This window comes from Aotus nancymaae, unplaced genomic scaffold (genome assembly GCF_030222135.1).
Source record: "Aotus nancymaae isolate 86718 unplaced genomic scaffold, 86718_ANA_hifiasm-v0.15.2.pri h1tg000089l, whole genome shotgun sequence".
NCBI classification, from domain to species: Eukaryota; Metazoa; Chordata; class Mammalia; order Primates; family Aotidae; genus Aotus; species Aotus nancymaae.
The window spans coordinates 7,646,465-7,669,769 of record NW_026988504.1 but is presented as its reverse complement, the minus strand read 5'-3'; the positions used below and the strand labels follow the sequence as shown (position 1 = coordinate 7,669,769).

The following is a 23,305-nucleotide window of genomic DNA, read 5'->3' as shown; positions in this document are numbered from 1 at the left end:
TTGGGCCAGGGTGCAATGACTCATGCCTGTAATCTCAACACTTTGGGAAGCTGAGGCAGGTGGATCCCTTAGCTCAAGAGTTTAAGATCAGCCTGGGCAACAAGGTGAAACTCCGTCTCTACTAAAAATACAAAAATTAGGCTGGGCAAGGTGGCTGACGCCTATAATCCCAGCACTTTGGGAGGCTGAGACAGGCAGACCACAAGATCAAGAGATTGAGACTATCCTGGCCAGCATGGTGAAATCCTGTCGCTACTAAAAATACAAAAATTAGCTGGGCATGGTGGTACGCGCCTGCAGTCCCAGCTACTCAGGAGGCTGAGGCAGGAGAATCGCTTGAACCTAGGAGGCAGAGGTTGCAGTGAGGTGAGATTGCACCACTGCACTCCAATCTGGTGACAGAGTGAGACTCTGTCTCAAAATATATATATATATATAAATTAGACAAGTATGGTGGTGCCTGTAGTTGTAGCTACTCAGCAGGCCAAGGTAGGAGGACTACTTGAGCCCTGGAGGTCAAGGCTGCAGTGAGCCAAAATTGCACCACTGCGCTCCAGGCTGGGCAACAGAGTGAGACTCTGTCTAATAAATAAATAAATAAAAGGACAGGGTTCCCACCCTCTCAGAGCTTACAATCATATGAGGAAAGGTGAACAACAAGCAACAAGCCAGTAAACAAATACGATTTAATTCCTTTTTTTTTTTGAGAGCGAGTCTTGCTCTGTTGCCTAGGCTGGAGTGCAATAGCACCGTCTCGGCTCACTGCAACCGCCACCTCCCAGGTTGAAGTAATTCTCCTGCCTCAGCCTCATGAGTAGCTGGGATTGCAGCTCCTGCTATCACGCCCAACTAGTTTTTGTATTTTTAGTAGAGATGGAATTTCATCAGGTTGGCCAGGCTGGTCTCCAACTCCTGACCTCAGGTGATCCACCCACCTCTGCCTCCCAAAGTGCTAGGATTACATGTGTGAGTCATTGTGCCCAGCCTAATTACAAATTTAGAAGCCTGTTTTAACCATCTAACTGAACTTGAACCAAGAAGGTGGATTGGAGATTGATCTCCGTTGGAGGCACTAGAGGTGCCGTGGGATGGGTGGACTTGAGATACTACTGTGGGGAGAAAACAGGTGGCAGGGTTGGAATGAGAGGTGAGTGAGAGTGAGAAGCAGGACGACATCCAGGTTTACACTTGAGCACTGGAGGACTGACCCGAGAGACACAGTGAACTAAGAATAGGATTTAATGTAGGAGAGATGGTTCCAGTGCCAGCCAGATGGTTTCCAGGGCTGACTGAGGAATCTGACATATCTTGTCACTTGTTTATGACTTAATTTCCTCATCTGGAAAAGTGGTGATAATAATATGTCTCAAAACAGGCTGAGCACAGTGGCTCATGCCTATAATCCCAGCACTTTGGGAGGCTAAGGCAGACGGATCACTTGAGGTCAGGAGTTCGACACCAGCCTGGCCAAATGGTGCCAACATGGTGAAAACCCATCTCTACTACAAATACAAAAAAAATAGCTGCGTGTGGTGGTGGGCTCCTGTAATCCCAGCTACTTGGGAGGCTGAAGCAGGAGAACTGTTGAACCTGGGAGACGGAGGTTGCAGTAGGCCGAGATCACGCCAATGTACTTCAGCCTAGGCAACAGAGTGAGACTTCATCTCAAAATAATAACAAGAAGAAGAAATCTCAAAACAGAGTTGACACGAAAATGAAACAAAATAAGACAATGCATATTGGCTGGGTGTGGTGGCTCACAGCTGTAATCCCCGCACTTTGGGAGGTCAAAGCAGGAGGATCTCTTGAGCCCAGGAATTTGAGACCAGTCTGGATAACATTTTGAGATGCCATTTCTCAAAAAAAAAAAAAAAAAAAAAAAAAAAAAAAAAAAAAAACATGCATATTGAAAGTGTTGTAAAATGTTTCTTAATTATAACCTTTTAGACATTCTCCTCTCAATTTTCCCTTTCTTCATCTTAACAATTCCACTTGGATCCACCATTCTCATAGTTATTAAAACCTTATCAGACTGTATTTTTTTTTTTTTTTTGCCTCCAATGCCTCCTCCCCAGACTGTATTTTTTAGCTGTCCTCTCCTGAGCATACCTATATCCCAGTTATCCAATGATCTCAAAAGTTTGTAGATTAAGACCATTATTTATTTTCTTCTTCTTCTTCTTCTTCTTCTTCTCTCCTCCTCCTCCTCCTTCTTCTTCTTTTCTTCTTCTTCTCTCCTCCTCCTCCTCCTCCTTCTTCTTCTTTTTGAACTAGAATCTCCCTCTGTTACCTGCCTCAGCACAGGTGGGCACTACCATGCCCAGCTAATTTTTGTTTTTTTGGTTTTTTTGGAGATGGAGTCTCACTCTGTCGCCCAGGCTGGAATGCAATGGCACAATCTTGGCTCACTGCAACCTCTGTCTCCTGAATTCAAGTGATTCTCCTGCCTCAGCCTCCAGAGTAGCTGGGATTACAGGTGTCTGCCACCAAGCCTGGCTAATTTTTGTATTTTTAGGAGAGATGAGGTTTCACCATGTTGGTTAGGCTGGTCTCGAACTCCTGACCTCATGATCTGCCCGCCTCAGCCTCCTAAAGTGCTGGGATTGCAGGCGTGAGTCACCACGGCCCGGCTTTTGTATTGCTTTAGAGAACGGGGTTTTGCCATGTTGCCCAGGCTGGTCTTGAACTCCTGGGCTCAAGGGATCCGCCCACCTCGGCTTCCCAAAGTGCTGGGATTACAGGCGTGAGTTACCGCGCCCAGCCTCGTGGTTTCGCATTTTACATGAAAGCATACGTCACGGTTTTAATTAGCAAGTGGAATAACTTCAACTCGCTCAGGTCGTCAGCCCTATCTGTCGTCATCAACCGCAGGATAATTAGTGAGGGAAAGGATCAAGCGGCTTCTGTTGTGACACGGAGTCCAACATTTCTAGGGTGATCCTTACATAGGCTGGAAAATCAGGCAGCTCCCTTGGTTGCCATTAGATGTCACTCGAGACAGGCAAGCGCTTCCTCAGAGGCGGTCATAGAACTAACTCTAAAGGAATGCGGTCCTTTGGCTCCAAAAATGGATTCGACCTCGCTGCCGGGACTCGCCACACGAAGAGTGCCAGGAAACGCTGCTTGATGGAGCGTGGAGGAAATATCCTATTGCACCTTATGCAATGGAAACCCTATTTCCCTGGAACCAAATCAGAATTCAGGACCGAACAAGACTGCTCTCTCCCTCCCCTGCCAACCCCTAAATCTCTGTTAACCACAAGTTTCAATTCTTTGTGGTTACCAAAGAAAAGAAGTAATGTTTTCTCATTTACTTAATAAACTCCGAAACTGCATTTTCTCTGCCTTCTTGTGTGAAACATATCTTCCATTTCTGCTAGACTGTTTTTGGTTTTATGGCTCAAGGGTAGAACGTTGTGGAATTTATTCTCTTTTCACTTCTAAAACGTTTTCAGACTTAGATTGCTCAGTGGCAAAATCTGATGTCTTCTTCTCTGGTTAGGATCTTAGCTGTAGGGACATTTTGTCTTAGGAGCCAAAATGAAATAATACACACAGTGTGTTTAGCTCAGAGTCTAACCCTCAGCGAGCTCTTAAATGTTAGCTACAGCTGGGCGCAGTGGCTCATGCCTGTAATCCCAGCACTTTGGGAGGCCAAGGCAGGTGAATCACCTGAGGTCAGGAGTTCGAGACCAGCCTGGTCAACATGGTGAAACCCCGTCTTTACTAAAAATACAAAAATCAGCCATGCATGGTGGCAGGCGCCTGTAATTCCAGCTATTTGGGAGGCTGAGGCAGGAAAATCGCTTGAACTGGGGAGTGGAAGTTGCAGTAAGCTGAGATTGCAGTGTTGCACTCCAGCCTATGTGACAGAGCAAGACCGAGTCTGAAAAAAAAAAAAAAGCAGTCAGGCGCAGTAGCTCACACCTGTAATCCCAGCATTTTAGGAGGCCGAGACGGGCATATCAGGAGGTCAGGAGTTCGAGACCAGCCTGGCCAACATCATGAAATCCCGTCTTTACTAAAAATACAAAAAAAAAATTATCAGGTGTGGTGTTGCGCACCTGTAGTCCCAGCTATTCCGGAGGCTGAGGCAGGAGAATAGCTTGAACCCAGGAGGCAGAGATTGCAGTGAGCACTCCAGCCTGGGTGACAGAGCGAGACTCCATCTCAAAAATAAAAATAAAATAAAATAAAAAATAAAAAGTTAGCTACTACTGCTGTTATTATTATTATATATCTGGATCATGACACTAAGATAATCGTCAGTTAGAACCTAGAGGAACAAGATTGGTTGCAAGGATGCAAGCCCACCCCAAGTTCCCACCCCCAAGATATCCAGTCACCCTGAACCAGGCTGTCACCAGGAACAACCCCCCTCCCTGAGCAGTCTGACCACAGGAGAAGGTGACATTGCGTGGCATAACGAAAACCAATCATTTTGGTGGTAACAGACACTCTTTACTGGCTGTGTTTTATATGACAATATAGCTAAGGGTTTTAATTGGCAAGTAGAATGTACACTCCATTAAGCCTATCTTTAACCCTTCTATTACAAACAATACAATTAGGAGGAGAACTAACTCATACAGAGTACTGACTACGTTTTAGGGCCCTGTGCTGGATACTTGGCATTTCTCAAGTAATGTCCACAAACCTCAGAGTCCTTTTCTATAATAATGTAGGGTGTGTAAGAAATAAGTGATAATGTTCATTTTTCTGTTTTCTAGAGGCTTGTTTCATTTGCAAACAGGGTAAGATTGCTTGCAAATAACTTCTAATGCTTTCTGCTTTTCCAATCCCCTCTCTTTTTTAGCCTAGCTGAGTGTCTTATGAGACGTCAATCAGTCACAAAGCCCCTGGAAGTTTACGAATACCGCCTCTGTTCTGCTCTGAGCTCCAAAGAAATCAAGCAACTTGCTTCAAAGTTCTGCTGGCAGCTTTTCTGGGGCTAACAATCAACCCATTCCTGAATCTTTGGCTCTGCTCAAGAAATCAAATCTCCATCTTCTCCCAAATTAACATGAGCATTTGGTCTTTAGGAAAATTGAATCTCTGAAGTATCCTGAGCTAAGATCAATATAAATACCAGAACTGCCTAGCAACCAGAACGGATGTCATTACTCATTCTCTCTGATATTTAGCTGTGTCAGATGGGGAAAACCTTTTGCTTTATATAGCTGCGCTTATATACACCCAGGCTGAAGATGAATCAGGGAAGCCGCTCCAAATGCCTGTAGGATACAAGGGAAGTAGAAAATCGAGTGAAAGACAGGAGGGATCCTTCCTGATATTCCGTGCAGAGAAAATTCTTCACCAGCTTCCAGCCTGGTTTGGAAGCCATGAAAGGAGGGGCTTATGAACCACCAGCCTCCAGGTAACTGAAGAGTTAGAAATTGAACACAAATAGGGCTGGGCGCGGTGGCTCATGCCTGTAATCCCAGCACTTTGGGAGGCCGAGATGGGTGGATCATGAGGTCAGGAGATTGAGACCATCCTGGCCAACATGGTGAAACCCATCTCTACTAAATACAAAAAAAAAAAAAAAAATTAGCCAGGGGTGGTGGCACGCACCTGTAGTCCCAGCTACTCAGGAGGCTGAGGCAGGAGAATTGCTTGAACTGGGCAGAGAGGTTGCAGTGAGCCAAGATTGTGCCACTGCACTCCAGCTGGGCGACAGAGCAAAAAAAAAGGAAAATGAACACAAATAGAGGCCAGGCACCGTGGCTCACGCCTGTAATCCCAACACTTTGGGAGGCCGAGGTGGGTGGATAACTTGAGGCCAGGAGTTTGAGACCAGCCTGGCCAACATGACGAAACCCCATGTCTACTAAAAATACAAAAATTAGCCAGATGTGGTGGCACATGCCTGTAATCCCAGCTACTTGGGAGGCTGAAGCATGAGAATCATTTGAACCCAGGAGGTGGAGGTTGCAGTGAGCCGAAATCATGCCACTGCACTCCAGCCTAGGCGACAGAGCAAGACTCTGTCTCAAAAAAAAAAAAAAAAAAGAAATTAAACACAAATAGAAGATGAAAGAACTTGAATGGGCTTTCATTTAGTATTAAGGGGACAGAGGCCGGGCGCGGTGGCTCACGCCTGTAATCCCAGCACTTTGGGAGGCCGAGGTGGGTGGATCACGAGGTCAAGAGATCGAGACCATCCTGGTCAACATGGTGAAACCCTGTCTCTACTAAAAATACAAAAAATTAGCTGGGCATGGTGGCGCGTGCCTGTAATCCCAGCTACTCAGGAGGCTGAGGCAGGAGAATTGCCTGAACCCAGGAGGTGGAGGTTGCGGTGAGCCGAGATTGCGCCATTGCACTCCAGCCTGGGTAATAAGAGTGAAACTCCGTCTCAAAAAATAAATAAATAAATAAATAAATAAATAAATAAATAAATAAAAAAGTATTAAGGGGACAAAGGCTTAGTGAATGTCTTAAAGTACAAAGTGCGACGAAATACAACCACTGTTGTTTTCCCTATTTATTGGAAACCAGACGAATTCTAGCATAGCAAATTCAGGTTAGATCTAAGTGGGACCTTTTTGACATTAGAATTAAATACTGGAATGTGTTACTGAGGTTGCAGAATGTCTTTCAGTTGAGGTGATTAGATACCTGTTTGTTTGGTAGAAGGTCAGAGACAAGGCAATAAACTCTCTAAATATATTTAATATATCATATCTAAGCTCTGTAAATCTATAATAATACATAGTGGCCAGACATGGTGGCTCATGCCTGTAATCCCAGCCCTTTGGGAGGCCGAGGCGGGAGGATTGCTTGAGCCCAGGAGTTTGAGGCCAGCCTGGGCAACATGGCAAAACTCCGTCTCTACATAAAGTAGAAAAATTAGCTAGGCATGGTGGTGCCTGTGGTCCTAGCTACTTGGGAGGCCAAAGTTGGAGGATCATTTGAGCCCAGGAGGCAGAGGTTTCAGTGAGCCAAGATCATGTCACTGGACTCCAGCCTGGACAATAAAATGAGACCCTGTCTCAAAAAATAAAGAAATAAATATAGTTACCCTATTAACAGTGTGGCACAAGTGGCCCTGTTTATCCAATAAACAGGTGTGCCTAGGACTTCAGCAAGTTTAAATTGGTCAAGTCGATCGTAGATAAATATAAGATCTGTACATTTTACAGAACAGAAGCTGGACTCCAGCAGCCAGCGGGAGAATGCAGGAAGGAATCCTTGCTCTTTTCACAAAGCCTCTGATCATTGTCTCTTCTAACCTGTCCTTGGGACCCTCTAGCAGCTGAAGGCAAAGCTATGTGACCCCAAGTATGTCTGTCCAGGAGGGAAGAAAATAATCTAAACCCTAGGGGAATGTCAGCAATGTGGGCTCGGCAAACGGGGAATGCAGAGAATGAGACCACAGTCCGCAGTTCAGATATCCAAGCCTGGCTCGCCCGGCCCGGACATCCTTCATGAAAGATGAAGCAAGGTGGCTCCTGGAGAGGGACTCTCTGCTTGGGGAGCTGTCAATTCTGCATCTGAATCATATTGCTTTTCTGAGCCCATGTGTCTTAATATAGCTAGAAAGACTTCATCCAGTCTGGCTCAGGCTGCAGAGAACTAAATATGTTGTCAAAATACTCCTGAAACTCAGGGTCCAACAAGACCACACAGGCAGCTGTCTTTATTATCACACTGCTCTGCCTAATACTTAGCAAAATATTTGTGAGAATGCTCCCATCGCGGTACTCTTCGAAATGAATTTCCCTGGGAGGTAGTTTTTTAACTCAAAGAGAAATTCTGGGAGGATACTCATATATTAGTTGCCTCAGAGGAGGAAACTCAAGAGGTAGGGGACAAGGGTGGGAGAGAGACATATTTTTCACTGTATACCTCTTTATGTCTTCTGAATTTTTTTTTTTTTTTAAAGACAGGGTTTCACCATATTGGTCAGGCTGGTCTCGAACTCCTGACCTCAGGTGATCCGCCCACCTCAGCCTCCCAAAGTGCTGGGATTACAGGTGTGAGCAACCGCACCCAGCCTGAATTTTTTTTTTTAAGATGTAGTCTTGCTCTGTCACCCAGGCTGGAGTGCAGTGGTGCCATCTCAGCTCACTGCAACCTCCACCTCTCAGATTCAAGCGATTCTCCTGCTTCAGCCTCCCCAGTAGTTGGGATTACGGGCATGCACCACCACACCTGGCTAACTTTTGTATTTTTATAGAGACGGGGTTTCACCATGTTGGCCAGGCTGGTCTCTAACTCCTGACCTCAGGTAATCTGCCTGCCTCAGCCTCCCAAAGTGCAAGGATTACAGGCATGAGCCACCGTGACTGGCCATCTTTTGAATTTTTTATGTGTATGTGTTATCTATTCCACAATAAATTTTATTTATTTGAGATAGGATCTCACTCTGTTGCCTGGGCTGGAGTGCAGTGGCGAAGTTATGGCTCACTGTAGTCTCTGTGTCCTGGGCCCAAGTGATCCTCCTACTTCAGCCTCTGAGTTGGTGGAACTACAGGCATGCACCACCACAGCCCGCTAATTTTTTAATTTTTTGTACAGACAGGGTCTCACTATATTGCCCGAGGTGATCTCAAGCATAGGCTCAAGCAATCCTCTCGCCTTGGCCTCCCAAAGTGCTGGGATTATAGGTGCGAGTCACTGCACCCAGCCTCCAAAATAAATTTTATTTTATTATTTATTTATTTACTTATTTTTTTTTTTTTGAGGCAGAGTCTTGCTCTGTAGCCCAGCCTGGAGTGCAGGGGTGTGATCTTGGCTCACTGCAGCCTGCGCCTCCCTGGTTCAAGTCATTCTTATGCCTCAGTTTGTAGTCCGAGTAGCTGGGATTACAGGTGTGTGCCACCACACCCGGCTAATTTTTGTTTTTTTAGTAGAGACAGAATTTCGCCATGTTGCCCAGGGCGGTCTCAAACTCCTGAGCTCAAGCGATCCACCTGCCTTGACTTCCCAAAGTACTGAGATTACAGGCATGAGATTACAGTTTCTGGCTTTCCAAAATAATTTTAAACATAAGGCTTGTAAAATGCTGTGTGAAATTTAACTTAGCTCCTTCTCTTCCAATTCAGGGGTTTATTTCCCTCTCTTTTTCAGCTCTGCGTTTAAGTAATCATCACAACGACCTCATCTACTTTTTACCACTTACTTCACATCTTCTGCTCATGATCTCATTTAACAAGTCAACGAGAAAGTTCCATCATTATTCAAATTCTACAGACTAGGAAACTGAGGCTTAGAAAGAAGTCCCTTTGTCAGTTAAATATCAGATCTAGGCCGGGTGCGGTGGCTCACACCTATGATCCCAGCACTTTGGGAGGCCGAGACGGGTGGATCACGAGGTCAAGAGATCGAGACCATCCTGGTCAACATGGTGAAACCCCGTCTCTACTAAAAATACAAAAATTAGCTGGGCATGGTGGCGCACGCCTGTAGTCCCAGCTACTCGGGAGGCTGAGGCAGGAGAATTGCTTGAACCCAGGAGACGGAGGTTGCGGTGAGCCGAGATCGCGCCATTGCACTCCAGCCTGGGTAACAAGAGTGAAACTCCATCTCAAAAAAAAAAAAAAAAAAAAAGTATCAGATCTAGAGTTCAAACTTGGGTCTGTCTGACTAGGCACAGCTTGTAACCCCCACACCTTCTGCCTCAGTAGTTGTAAGAACACTGAAGTATTAAACTGCATCAAACACATTAGAAACTTTCTCACACGTTCCTTAGTCAACCAATTTCCTGGCTGGTCTGAGTGCAGTGGTGTTTACGGCTAGCTGATCACAACAGTTACAGATTTTTTTGTTCTTTCTCCAATCCCACTGCTTCACTCGACTACCTTTAAAAAATAAATAAATAAGGCCAGGCACAGTGGTTCATGCCTGTAATTCCAGCACTTAGGGTGGCCAAGGTGGGTGGATTACCTGAGGTCAGGAATTTGAGACCAGTGTGGCCAACATGATGAAACCCTGTCTCTACTAAAAGTACAAAAATTAGCCAGGCATGGTGGCAGGCGTCTGTAATCCCAGCTACTCAGGAGACTGAGGCAGGAGAAGCTTGAATCTGGGAGGTGGAGGTTGCAGTGAGCCGAGATCACGCCACTGCACTCCAGCCTGGGTGACAAGAGCGAGACTCTGTCTCAACAACAACAAAAATAAAATAAAATAAATAATAAAAAATAATCGGCTGGGCTCGGTGGCTCATGCCTGTAATCCCAGCACTTTGGGAGGCTGAGGCGGGTAGTTTACCTGAGGTTGGGAGTTTGAGACCAGCCTGACCAACATGGAGAAACCCCGTCTCTACTAAAAATACAAAAAATTAGCCCAGTGCAATGGTACACGCCTGTAATCCCAGCTACTCTGGAGGCTGAGTCAGGAGAATTGCTTGAATCTGGGAGGTGGAGGTTGCAGAAAGCCAAGATAGCACCACTGCTCTCCAGTCTGGGGAACAAGAGCGAAACTCCATCTCAAAAAATAAAAATAGCCGGGCACGGTGGCTCAAGCCTGTAATCCCAGCACTTTGGGAGGCCGAGGCGGGTGGATCAAGAGGTCAAGAGATCGAGACCATCCTGGTCAACATGGTGAAACCCCGTCTCTACTAATACAAAAAATTAGCTGGGCATGGTGGCGCGTGCCTGTAATCCCAGCTACTCAGGAGGCTGAGGCAGGAGAATTGCCTGAACCCAGGAGGCAGAGGTTGCGGTGAGCCGAGATCGCGCCATTGTACTGCAGCCTGGGTATCAAGAGCAAAACTCCGTCTCAAAAAATAAATAAATAAATAAATAAATAAATAAATAAATAAATAAATAAATAAAAATAAAAAATAACAAGCTCTAAAAGACACTAAAATAATGAAGCACATTTAATGCATGCTTTTTGACACAAAACTGGGTTTTCAGTACATGTCTTTTCATGCTGAAGACACAAACTATTTCTTCAGGATGACTGGCTAGCCAGTCTATCAGAGTATGAGTACAAGGTCTCTGGTCCCCTGCAAACAAATCCTGAGCAAGATCCCTCTTAGTGGGACACATTGTAAACAGCATTCAAATGGAAAGGAAACCCTTGGCTGGTGTGGTGGCTCATGCCTGTCATCTCAGCACTTGGGGAGTTCAAGGCAGGCGGATCAGGAGTTTGAGACCAGCCTAACCAACATGGTGAAAATTAGCTGGGCGTGGTGATGCATGCCTGTAATCCCAGCTACTTGGGAAGCCAAGGCAGGAGAATTGCTAGAACTCAGGAGGCGGAAGCTGCAGTGAGCCGTGATCACCGCCACCCACTCCAGCCTGGGCAACAAGAGTGAAACTCCCTCTCAAAAATAGAAAAAAGAAAGAAAGAAAGAAAGGGAAACACTTTAGTTTGAGTTAGAAGACATCACCAACAGACACACCAGCCCTATTTCTTGGTTTAAGGGGAAAAGCTCTTGGGTTCAGAGCGAAGCTGTGAGAATCTTAGAGGCCCCATGAAAGGACAAGCCCCTGCATTACTGGTAGTTTCTATGGACACAAGAAGAAAGGACAGGATTGCAATGAAAACTAACCAAGCAGCCCGCAATTCAAGAGGAGGCTGCAGAAGGCCAGGTGGAATAACAGCTGATGACACATCACACACTCGCACAAAGCCTCTGTCATCCAAAGATAGAAAAGGGGTTTTACAAACAGCTATCAATTACCCCAACTTTTTGTGGTGAAAATCAAGGCAGGGATCTGGTAATCATCCTTAAATAAAGCTACCTTCCTTATCTAGCTTATTCCCACTGTTAGAGGGAGATTTTATAAGAGTATTCTTGACATGCTTTGCAGTTCAAAAGTATCTCCGCATGCATGATTCCATCTGAGGGAGCAAGGGACCGTCTCCCTCTAGTACTGGTATCCAACAACCTCTCTCTCTACATGCCCCAACAAATAACCAAGTGAGGTGGGCTGCTTTGCAACAGCAGCCCCTGGAAGGCAGCAGCAAGCAGGGTTCCAGGTCTACAGGCTCTGACCAGGGTAGAACATCTGGGGACGAAGACTTGGTTTCAAACAATAGGGGTCATGGTGATTTAGTGTTGGCACTAGAACAAAATGTAAGACAGATTTCTCCCACTTTCAGAGTTTGCATCCATGATCCCCCCCTTTATTTATTTATTTTTAGATGGAGTTTCACTCTGCCACGTGGCTGGGGTGCAGTGGCACAATCTCAGCTCACTGCAACCTCCGTCTCTTGGGTTCAAACGATTCTTGTGCCTTAGCCTCCCCAGTAGCTGGGATTATAGGCATGCACCACCATGCCTAGCTAATTTTTGTGTTTTTAGTAGAGACAGCGTTTCACCATGTTGGCCAGGCTGGTCTCAAACTTCTGACCTCAAGTGATCCATCCACCTCAGTCTTCCTAAGTGTTGGGATTACAGGCATGAGCCACTGTGCCCAGCCTATTTATTTATTTTTAAAATAAATAGAGATGAGGTCTTCCTATGTTGCCCAGGCTGGTCTCTAACTCTTGGGCTCAAGTGATTCTCCCGCTTCAGCCTCTCAAAGTGCTGGGATTGTAGGCATGAGCCACCGTGCCCAGCCAAATGTTTATTTTTTAGGAATATAATTTTTCTTTCCTAAATGCAACTGGTATTACAATGCTAAGTAGGAAAAAAAAGTCTGTTGTGTATGTTTCTATATTTTAAATCTTTGGGTTTTTTTTCCCAATCAGATAAATTTGGTTTTTATTATCTGCTGGATGCTCATACTTGTGCCTGGTTACTTTCTTTCTTTCTTTTTTTTTTTGAGACAGAATCTCACTTTGTCACCAGGCACCAGGCTGGAGTGCAGTGGTGCGATCTCAGCTCACTGCAACCTCCGCCTCCCGGGTTCAAGCAATTCTCCTGCCTCAGCCTCCTGAGTAGCTGGGATTACAGGGGCGCACCACCATGCCCAGCTAATTTTTGTAGTTTTTAGTAGAGACGGGTTTCGCCATGTTGGCCAGGATGGTCTCAATCTCTTGACCTCATGATCTGCACGCCTTAGCCTCCCAAAATGCTGGGATTACAGGCGTGAGCCACCTTACCCAGCCTCTTTTTTTTTTAAGACCGAGTCTTGCCCTGTTGCCCAGGCTGGACTGCAATGGCCCAATCTCAGCTCACTGCAACCTCCACCTCTGGGGTTCAAGCAAGGCAAGATTCCCCTGCCTCAGCCTCCCAAGTAGCTGGGATTACAGATGCACGCCACCACACCCAGCTAATTTTTTGTATCTCTAGTAGAGACGGGGTTTCAAATTGGCCAGGCTGGTCTTGAACTCCTGACCTCGTGATCTGCCCGCCTCAGCCTCCCAAAGTGCTGGGATTATGGGCATGAGCCAATTTCAATAGCATGATGAATGCAAACTTTAAAGAGGAGGGCAGGAGAACTCTCTCTGACATTTTGTGTTAGTGCCAACACGGAATCACCATTACCCTCATTTGTGGACCACAGATTTTAAAACATCTTTGGCCAAGTTGGTCCTCTGCAACCCTGGAATAGCGTGGTTGTTTATTAAGGACAAAGAAAACAAGGTTGCATACTGTACCTTCAAGTTAAGCTCAGATTTTCCCCTTCTGGTTTAGAAGCTGGAATGGCATGTTCAAATCGGCTGGGATCTCCAGGGGTGTGTGAAGCAGGCATCTGCTCCCTAAATAAGGCGCCCTCTCCTCTTGCAAGCTCAAACAGCAATGGAAAGTCAGCCTAATCTCTCCCACTGTGGAAAGGGTATAATGAATGACAAGCTTAGGGTTTATTTTCAGCTTCCACCCACAGTCCATTTATTGTGTGATCCTGAGTAAAACCACTTATCCTGGTTGTCTCACATTTCTGCCTTCCAGAATATGGATATGGTGTTGTTACATCTGCAGGGATGTCTTAAGAGGAAGAGAGGTCAGTGGTTGAAAGCCCTGTGAGGACCCAAAGGGAATGTGTGGAAATTCAAGGGCTTATTACTAGAAAGGCAAATAGATCTGAACTTCAGTTTAATAAAGACATCCAAGGAGTTCTCTCTCTCTCATTTTTTTTTTTTTTTTATATAAAGACGGGGTTAAGGGCTGGGCGCGGTGGCTCACGCCTGTAATCCCAGCACTTTGGGAGGCCGAGGTGGGTGGATCACAAGGTCAAGAGATCGAGACCATCCTGGTCAACATGGTGAAACTCCATCTCTACTAAAAATACAAAAAATTAGCTGGGCATGGTGGCGAGTGCCTGTAATCCCAGCTACTCAGGAGGCTGAGGCAGGAGAATTGCCTGAACCCAGGAGGCGGAGGTTGCGGTGAGCCGAGAAGTGAGCCAAGATCGCGCCATTGCACTCCAGCCTGGGTAACAAGAGCGAAACTCCATCTCAAAAAAATAAATAAAATAAATAAATAAATAAATAAATAAAGACGGGGTTTCACCATGTTGGTCAGGCTGGTCTTGAACTCCTGACCTCAGGTGATCTGCCTGCCTCAGCCTCCCAAAGTGCTGGGATTACAGGTTTGAGCCACTGCACCCGGTCCATGAGCCACTGCACCCGGCTCCAAGGAGTTCTAAAGTTCATTCACTTCTAAACCACATGCTAACCACACCCCATGATAAAATCAAACAAAACCAAGGCAACAACTTGTATTCCTTGATCTTCTCTTCCAAGACAAACTGCTCGGCCACAGGGTTGTCTACTCCTGAGCACAGGAGAACTGCTTTCCCAGGGAGGGCACCTGCATTTATTAACTGACATCGCTCACACAGTCATTGCTGTGCCAACTGACCCCTGACCCCACCCCCTCACCTGGTGAAGGTGGCAAATAAGGAACAGTGACAACTTGGACATCTGACACCACCAACCTGTCAAGGAATTGTCAAAAACTAAGCAGGGGTCAGGAATGGTGGCTCATGCCTGTAATCCAAGCACTTTGGGAGGCCAAGGCAGATGGATCACTTGAGGTCAGGAGTTGGAGACCAGCCTGGTCAACACGGTGAAATCCTGTCTCTACTGAAAATACAAAAATTAGCCAGGCATGGTGTTGGGTACCTGTAGTCCCAGGTACTCGAGAGGCTGAGGCAGGAGAATCGCTTGAACCCCAGCAGCAGAGGTTGTAGTAAGCCAAGATAGAGCCACTGCACTCCAGCCTGGGCAACAGAGCAAGACTCTGTCTCAAAAACCAAGCAAACAAAAACTACTAAACCTCTATTTTGAAAATTTTTATTTATCGATTTATTTTTTGAGACAGAGTTTTTGTTGGAAGATTGAATAAAAAAGGCTTCTGTCGCCAAGTGCCTGGCCCGCTCTGGGGACAGTGCCAGGTGGGGAGTTTGACTGGGGTGGTATACTTGTCTTTCATTTTTTATTTTTAAAATTATAAAAAAAAAAAAGAGAGAGAGAGAGTTTCCCTCTTTTTGCCCAGGTTGGAGTACAATGGCATGATCTTGGCTCACTGCAACCTCTGCCTCCCGGGTTCAAGTGATTCTCCTGCCTCAGCCTCCCAAAGTGCTGGGATTACAGGTGTGAGCCACCATGCCCGGCCTAAAAATTTTTTTAGTAGAGACGAGGTTTCATCATGTTGGCCAGGCTGGTCTCGAGCTCTTGACCTCAGGTGATCCACCCAACTCGGCCTCCCAAAGTGCTGGGATTACAGGCGTGAACCACCACGCCCAGCCTGACCAATTGTTTTGAACAGGAATATCATATTCCCAGGTATTGACAGCACCTCCAGACACCAGCCAGTCACACTGCAAATTCCTGCCCTTGATCAGAAAGGATCCTGGGCAAAAAGTTGCAGGTGAACTGACACAAACCCATCACTCCCCTTACACAAAGAGGAGTAGCCATATGGGGACATGACCTTCCATAGGGAAGTGCAACAGGCAACAGTTATTCCTCTGGGGGTATCTTCCTTCTCAGGGGCAACTCATCACCTCTCAGATTTGAGTGTACCCAGAAGTGTACCCATTGGGTCAGGGAGGCGCTAACTGTGCTAACCAAGAATCTTAAGACTGATGCATGAGGCTGGGAACAAGGGCTCACGCCTGTAATCCCAGCACTTCAGAAGGCTGAGGAGGGCAGATTGCTTGAGCCCAGGAGTTCGAGACCAGCCTGGGCAACATGGCGAAACCCCGTCTCTTACAAAAACCGGAAAATAAATGTTAGTCGAGTGTGATGGCTCGCACCTGTAGTCCCAGCTACTTGGGAAGCTGAGGTAGGAGGATCACTTGAGCCTGGGAGGTTGAGACTGCAGTGAGCCATAATTGTGCCACTGCACTCCAACCTGGGCAACAGAGCAAGACGTTGTCTCAAAATAAATAAATAATAATTTTAAAAATTAGCTGGGCGTGGTGGCACCTGCGTGTAGTCCCAGTTACTGGGGAGGCTGAGGTGGGAGGATTGCTTGAGCCCAGGAGCAGGAGGCTGCAGTGGAGCCGCAATTGTGCCACTACACTCCAGCCTGAGTGACAGAGCAAAACCCCGTCTCAAAAACCAACAAACAAGAAATAGGCCAGGCGTGATCATGCCTGTAATCCCAGCACTTTGGGAGGCTGAGGAGAGTAGATCAGGAGTTCGAGACCAACCTGGTTAACATGGTGAAACCCCCCATCTATACTAAAAACACAAAGATTAGCTGGACGTGGTGCTGCACACTTGTAATCCCAGCTACTTAGGAAGCTGAGGTGGGAGGATCACTTGAACCAGGAGGCAGAGATTGCAGTAAGCCTAGATTGTACCCCTGCGTTCCAGTCTGGGCGACAGATCGAGACTCCCTCTCAAAATATAATAAGAAAGAAAGGAAGGAAGAAAGAAGGAAGGAAGGGAGGGAGGGAGGGAGAGAGAAAGACCAAAGTACGAATGCAGTGGAGCCACAATTGTGCCACTGCACTCCAGCTTGAGCGACAGAGCAAAACCTTGTCTCTAAAAAAATTAAAAAGACTGGGCATGGTGGCTCACCCTGTAATCCTAGCACTTTGGGAGGCCGAGGCGGGCAAATCACCTGAGGTCAGGAGTTTGAGACCAGCCTGACCAACATGGTGAAACCTCATCTCTACTAAAAATACAAAAATTAGCCAGGCATGTTGGCAGTTGCCTGTAATCCCAGCTACTCGGGAGGCCAAGGCGGGCAAATCACCTGAGGTCAGGAGTTCGAGACCAGCCTGGCCAACATGGAGAAACTCTATCTCTATTAAATACAAAAAATTAGCTGGGCATGGTGGCAGGTGCCTGTAATCCTAGCTACTTGGGAGGCTGAGGCAGGAGGATTGCTTGAACCCAGGAGGCAGAGGTTGCAGTGAGCTGAGATTGTGCCATTGCACTCCCACCTGGGCAAGAAGACTGAAACTCTGTCTCAAAAATAAATAAATAAATAAATAAATAAATAAATAAATAAATAAATTCTCGATCAATGAAAACGTCAAATCCTAGAAAACATAGCATTCCTACAAGTGATGTTAACATGTTCTTGAACAGTTGTTGGCCAAAGATTCATTTGATTAATTTGATTTTTCTGAAATTCGGATGATTCAGATAGTTCTGATGTTACTTCTGTTTAGAAATAAATCCAAGAACAGTTTTTATATTTTATCTTCACACTGAAAATCAGTCAGATATCCTTTAGCCTCAAAGAGCGTGTTTATGTAAAATTAAATGAGCGCTAGCAGCTAGCTGCATTTTTTTCTTTTTTTTTTAGACAGAGTCTCGCCCTGTTGCCCAGGCTGGAGTGCAACAGCATAATCTCAGCTGACTGCAACCTTTGCCTCCGGGGTTCAAAGATTTTCCGGCCTCAGCCTCCCGAATAGCTGAGATTACAGGTACCCACCACCACGTCCACATATTTTTTATTTTTTTTTTTAGTAGAGACAGGGTTTCACGATAATGGCCAGGCTAGTCTCAAACTCCTGACCTTGTGATCTGCCTGCCTTGGCTTCCCAAAGTGCTGGGATTACAGATGTGAGCCACCACACCCAGCCCACTTTTTTCTTCTAAACAGGAAAAGGGTTAAAAAAAAAAAAAAAGACTCTGAGGCTGGGTGCGGTGGCTCATGCCTGTAATCCCAGCACTTTGGGAGGCTGAGGCAGGCGGATCACCTGAGGTTAGTAGTTCAAGACCAGCCTGGGCAACATGGTGAAACACTGTCTGTACTAAAAATACAAAATTAGCTGGGCGTGGTGGCACATGCCTGTAATCCAAGCTACTTGGGAGGCTGAGGCAGGAGAATCGCTTGAACCCGGGAGGCAGAGGTTGCAGTCAGCCCAGATCGCGCCATTGCACTCCAGCCTGGGCAACAAGAGAAAAACTCCGCCTCAAAAAAATAAATAAATAAAATTAAAAAGAAGACTCTGGTCTCAATTTTTTCATTTCCGAAATGTTCACAATAGTTATTATGTAAAGCACTTAGGACAGTGTATAGTACACAGTAAGCCCTACATAAGGGTTAACTATTATTGATATTATTATTATTGTATCATTATTATTACTGACAAGTGTCTCGTAGGACACCCCCTAGGTGGTTTTAAGGCACTCAAGAAGCTGAGTCAAAAGAACGCTTAGAAAGCATGAAGTCAGAAGTACGTGGATGTCCTTGTGGGATACTGCATGAGACCCTGGAAAGCCCTTCATTCGCTCATCCGTCAGTTACATGAATCTGTGCCAGGCACTGCTCTCAGCACTGGGAAAACAGCAATGACCAAAATAGACACAATTTCCTGCTCGTATGAAGCATATATCTTAGTAGAGGAAGACTGGAAATGAACAAATAAACAAACAAATGGAGCAGGCAAAGTTCAGTATTCTGAAAAAATAAAGTCAGTATGATGGAAGCTGGGGAGCATATTAGCTTGAGAGTCGAGGGAATCTGCTCAGAAAAGGGGACATTCTGATTCTGGAAACCTCCTGGGGAAGGCATTCCAGCTGTGGGAATAGCTGCTGCATAGGTCCTGAGGCAGGAACACACCAGGTATGTTGCAGGAAAAGAGAGAAGGCCAGTGTGGTTGGAATATGTTGAGCCTGGAGGCAAGGAGTGGCAGGAAGCAAGGATGGAAACAGGAAAGGCCTGCAGGTCACATGTGACAGCTGTCTCCATGAGGGCCCCCAGTGATCCCTACTTTATTTATTTTTTTGAGACATAACCTCACTCTGTCGCCCAGGTTGGAGTGCAGTAGACCAATCTCGGCTCACTGCAACCTCTGCCTCCTAGGTTCAAGTGATTCTCCTGCCTCAGTTTCCCAAGCAGTTGAGACTACAGGCTTGTGCCACCATGCCTGGCTCATTTTTGTGTTTTTAGTAGAGATGGGTTTCACCATGTTGTTCAGGCTGGTCTCGAACTCCTGACCTCAAGTGATCCACCCACCTCGGCCTCCCAAAGTGCTGGCATTACAGGTGTGAGCCACCAAGCCCAGCCAATCCCTGCCTCTTGGTGTTAACTCCCTGTGTGGTCCCCTCCCACATTGAACAGGGCTGTCCTGTGTCCAATAGGATATTAGAGAAATGATGGGATGTGACTTCCAGGGATAGAACCTAAAAGACATTGAGGCGTCCTCCTTGTTCTTGCTTGGATTATTTGCTCTGGGGGAAGCCAGAAGCCATGTCCTGAGGACACTTAGCCTAGTGGAGAGTCCATGTGATGGGGAACTGAGGTCCCCTGTCAACATCCAGCATTAGCTTTTCATGTGAGTGGGGCACCTTGGGTGTCCTAGCCCCAGCCAAGCCTTCCAATGACTGTAGCCCTGGCTGAGATCTTGACTTTAACCTCATGAGAGACCACAGAGCCGGTGTTAGCCATCAGAGCTGCTCCCAGATTCCTGACCCACAGAAACTGTCTGAGATAATTGATGTGTATTATTTTGTGTTTTTTTTTCCCTCTCTCTCTTTAAATTTTTTTTCCCTTTCCTTTTCCTGTAAGTCAGGAAACAAAGATGTGTATTTATGTGTATTTATTTATTTATGTTTTTGAGACAGGGTCTTGCTCTGTCACCCAGGCTGGAGTGCAGTGGCTCGATCTAGGCTCGCTGTAACCTCCACCTCCTGGGCCCAAATAATCCTCCAACTTCAGCCTCCCAAGTAGCTGGGACTACAAGCATGTGCCACCATGCCTAGCTAATTTTTGTATTTTTTTGTAGAGACATGGTTTTTCCATGTTGCCCAGGCTGATCTCGAACTCTTGGATTCAAAGGATCTGCCCACCTCAGCCTCCCAAAGTACTAGGATTATAGGTGTCAGCCATTGCACCTAGCCAGATGTGTGTTTTTTTTTTTTTTAAGATGGAGTTTTTTGTCTGTTGCCCAAGCTGGAGTGCAATGGTGTGATCTCGGCTCACTGCAACCTCCACCTCCTGGGTTCAAGCGATTCTCGTGCCTCAGCCCCCTGAGTAGCTGGGATTACAGGCACCCGCCACCATGCCTGGGTAATTTTTGTATTTTTTGTAGAGATGGAATTTCACCATGTTGGCCAGGCTGGTCTGGAACTCCTGACCTCAGGTGACCCACCTGCTTTGGCCTTCCAAAGTTTTGGGATTACAGGCATGAACCACTGCACCTGGCCTAGATGTATATTGTTTAAAGCACCAAATTCCAGGGCAGTTTATCATGCAGTAATAGACTACCAATATACCGTAAGAACTTGGGGTTTTGGTCTAAGTATGATGGAATGCCAGTTAAGTATGAAGGAATGCAGGGGAGGGTCATGACCTGACTTCTGGTGTGGAAAGACTTTCTGACGGGTGAAATATGGATAATAGGGAGCTAGAAGCAGAGATCTACTTAGGAGCTATTTTTTTTTTTTTTGAGACAGAGTTTCGCTCTTGTTACCCAGGCTGGAGTGCAATGGCGCGATCTCGGCTCACCACAACCTCCGCCTCCTGGGTTCAGGCAATTCTCTTGCCTCAGTCTCCTGAGCAGCTGGGATTACAGGCATTTGCCACCATGCCCAGCTAATTTTTGTATTTTTAGTAGAGACGGGGTTTCACCATGTTGACCAGGATGGTCTCGATCTCTTGACCTCGTGATCCACCCGCCTCGGCCTCCCAAAGTGCTGGGATTACAGGCTTGAGCCACCGCGCCCGGCCCTATTTTTTTTTTTTTTTTTTTTGTAACATGGACCGCTTCACAAATTTTCGTGTCATCCTTGCACAGGGGCCATGCTAATCTTCTCTGTATCATTCCAATTTTAGTATGTGTGCTGCCGCAGCGAGCACTCCTTAGGAGCTATTAAACCAGTACAGCAGGTGTTGATGATGGCCTGGACCCAGGTCGCAGAGTTGGAAATGACCGAAGTGGACAGATTAGGGTTGTAATTGGAGTTAGAGCCCACAGAACTTGCTGACAGTTGAATATGATAAGGGAGGCAAGGGAAGAAATCAAAGATGCCAGGTTTTGGCTGAAGCAACTGGGTATTCATCAGTGCCATTTCCTGCCAAGGAGAGACAGCTGGGATTACGGGTGCCCGCCACCACACCAGGCTGTTTTTGTTTTTTTTTTTTTAAAGACAGGGTCTTGCTCTGTTGCCTGGGCTGGAGTGTATTGGAGCTGTCATAGCTCACTGTGGCCTCCAACTCCTGGCCTCAAGCAATCTTCCTGTGTCAGCCTCTTAGAAAAAAGTATTTCTTTCTCTTTCTTTTATTTTTTTTTTTGAGATGGAGTTTCCCTCTTGTTGGCCAGGCTGGAGCACAATTACGCAATCTTGGCTCACCGCAACCTCTGCCTCCCAGGTTCAAGCGATTCTCCAGCCTCAGCCACCTGAGTAGCTGGGATTACAGGCATGTGTCACCCTGCCCGGCTAATTTTATATTTTTAGTAGAGATGGGGTTTCTCCATGTTGGTCAGGCTGGTCTTGAATTCCCGACCTCAGGTGATCTGCCCTGAGACCTTGGCCTCCCAAAGTACTGGTATTACAGGTGTGAACCACTGCACCTGGCCAGAAAAAAAAAGTATTTCTAAAGCAGAGAAGGGTGAGCCAAAAATAGCTGTAACTTTCAGGATGCATGTCTGTTACTGTACAAGGTCCTGACCTGTCACTGACACAGAGTGCTCATGTGCACGATGTTTTACTGCTTCCCGAATACTCTCCATCCTGTTTAAACCAATGTGTCTCCCTCTGTAGATGAGCCCATGTTCTATTGGCCTGGGAGGAACCCAGCTACCTCCTCCTACCAGCTACCAGGTTGAACCAACTCAGTTTAGAGGACCAGAGGCAGCTGTGTAAATGTGGTTCAGGTTCAGCAGGGGGCTTCTTTGGCCCTTACAGATCTAGACAATTCTACTTAAACCCCCTTCGAAAGACTTCTTTGAGGCCGAGCACAGTGGCTCATGCCTGCAATCCCAGCACTTTCAGAGGCAAAGGTGGGTAGATCACCTGAGGTCTGGAGTTTAAGACCAGCCTGGCCAACATGGTGAAACCCATTTCTACTAAAAATACAAAAATTAGCTGGTCATGGTGGTGCGCACCTGTAATCCCAGCTACTCAGGAGGTTGAGCAAGAGAACTGGTCGAACCTGGGAGGCAGAGGTTGCAGTGAGCTGAGCTCGTGACACTGCACTCCAGCCTGGGCAACAGAGTGAGACTCTGTCTCAAAAAAATAAAAATAAATAAAAAATAAGAAAGACTTCTGGGGCTGGGCGTGGTGGCTCACGCCTGTAATCCCAGCATTTTGGGTTGCCGAGGAGGGCGGATCACCAGAGGTCAGGAGTTTGAGACCAGCCTGACCAATATGGCAAAACCCCATCTCTACTAAAAATACAAAAATCAGCTGGTCGTGGTGGCAGTTACCTGTAATCCCAGCTAGTCAGGAGGCTGAGGTAGGAGAACTGCTTGAACCTGGGAGGCAGAGGTTGCTGTGAGCCAAGATCGCCCCATTGCATTGGACAAACTCTGTCTCTACTTAAAAAAATACAAAAATTAGCTGGGCATGGTGGTACACACCTGTAATCCCAGGTACTTGAGAGGCTGAGGCAGGACAATCACTTGAACCTGGGAGGCGGAGGTTGCAGTGAGCCAAGATCATGCCACTGCACTCCAGCCTGGGCTACAGAGCAAGACTTCGTCTTAAAGGAAAAAAAAAAAGGCTTCTTTGCAGGATGTTATGTTCTCACGGTCGCTTCTGGTTCCCATGAACTGGTTTACTTGAGGGACTCTCCCACCATCCCACGGGTCTAGTTCCTTATCTAAGAGAACAGACTGAGGTGTGAAACATACCCTTGCCACTTGTCACTAAACCAACCACTCACACAAGGTTTCTATATATTTGGAGAGCTCTGTAGAACAGTTGGGAAGATGCAGGGATTTATACTGTAGAAACATGAGCAGCTTGAAATTCAGTGTCAGTGATTTTTCTCCCAAAGTCCTCTGCCATTTCCACAGTTCAGGCTCCAACTTCCTTACACATGGCT

General features: G+C 46.4%; 1 non-coding gene across 1 annotated transcript; it reads right to left on the bottom strand.

Annotated features, from left to right (window-relative positions):
* Positions 1–21,008: 21,008 nt before the first annotated feature.
* LOC135271770 (U6 spliceosomal RNA) lies at positions 21,009–21,115 on the bottom strand. Its single transcript, XR_010339898.1, has one exon. It is a non-coding gene; the product is annotated as a U6 spliceosomal RNA (small nuclear RNA).
* Between the last annotated feature and the right edge of the window lie 2,190 nt (positions 21,116–23,305).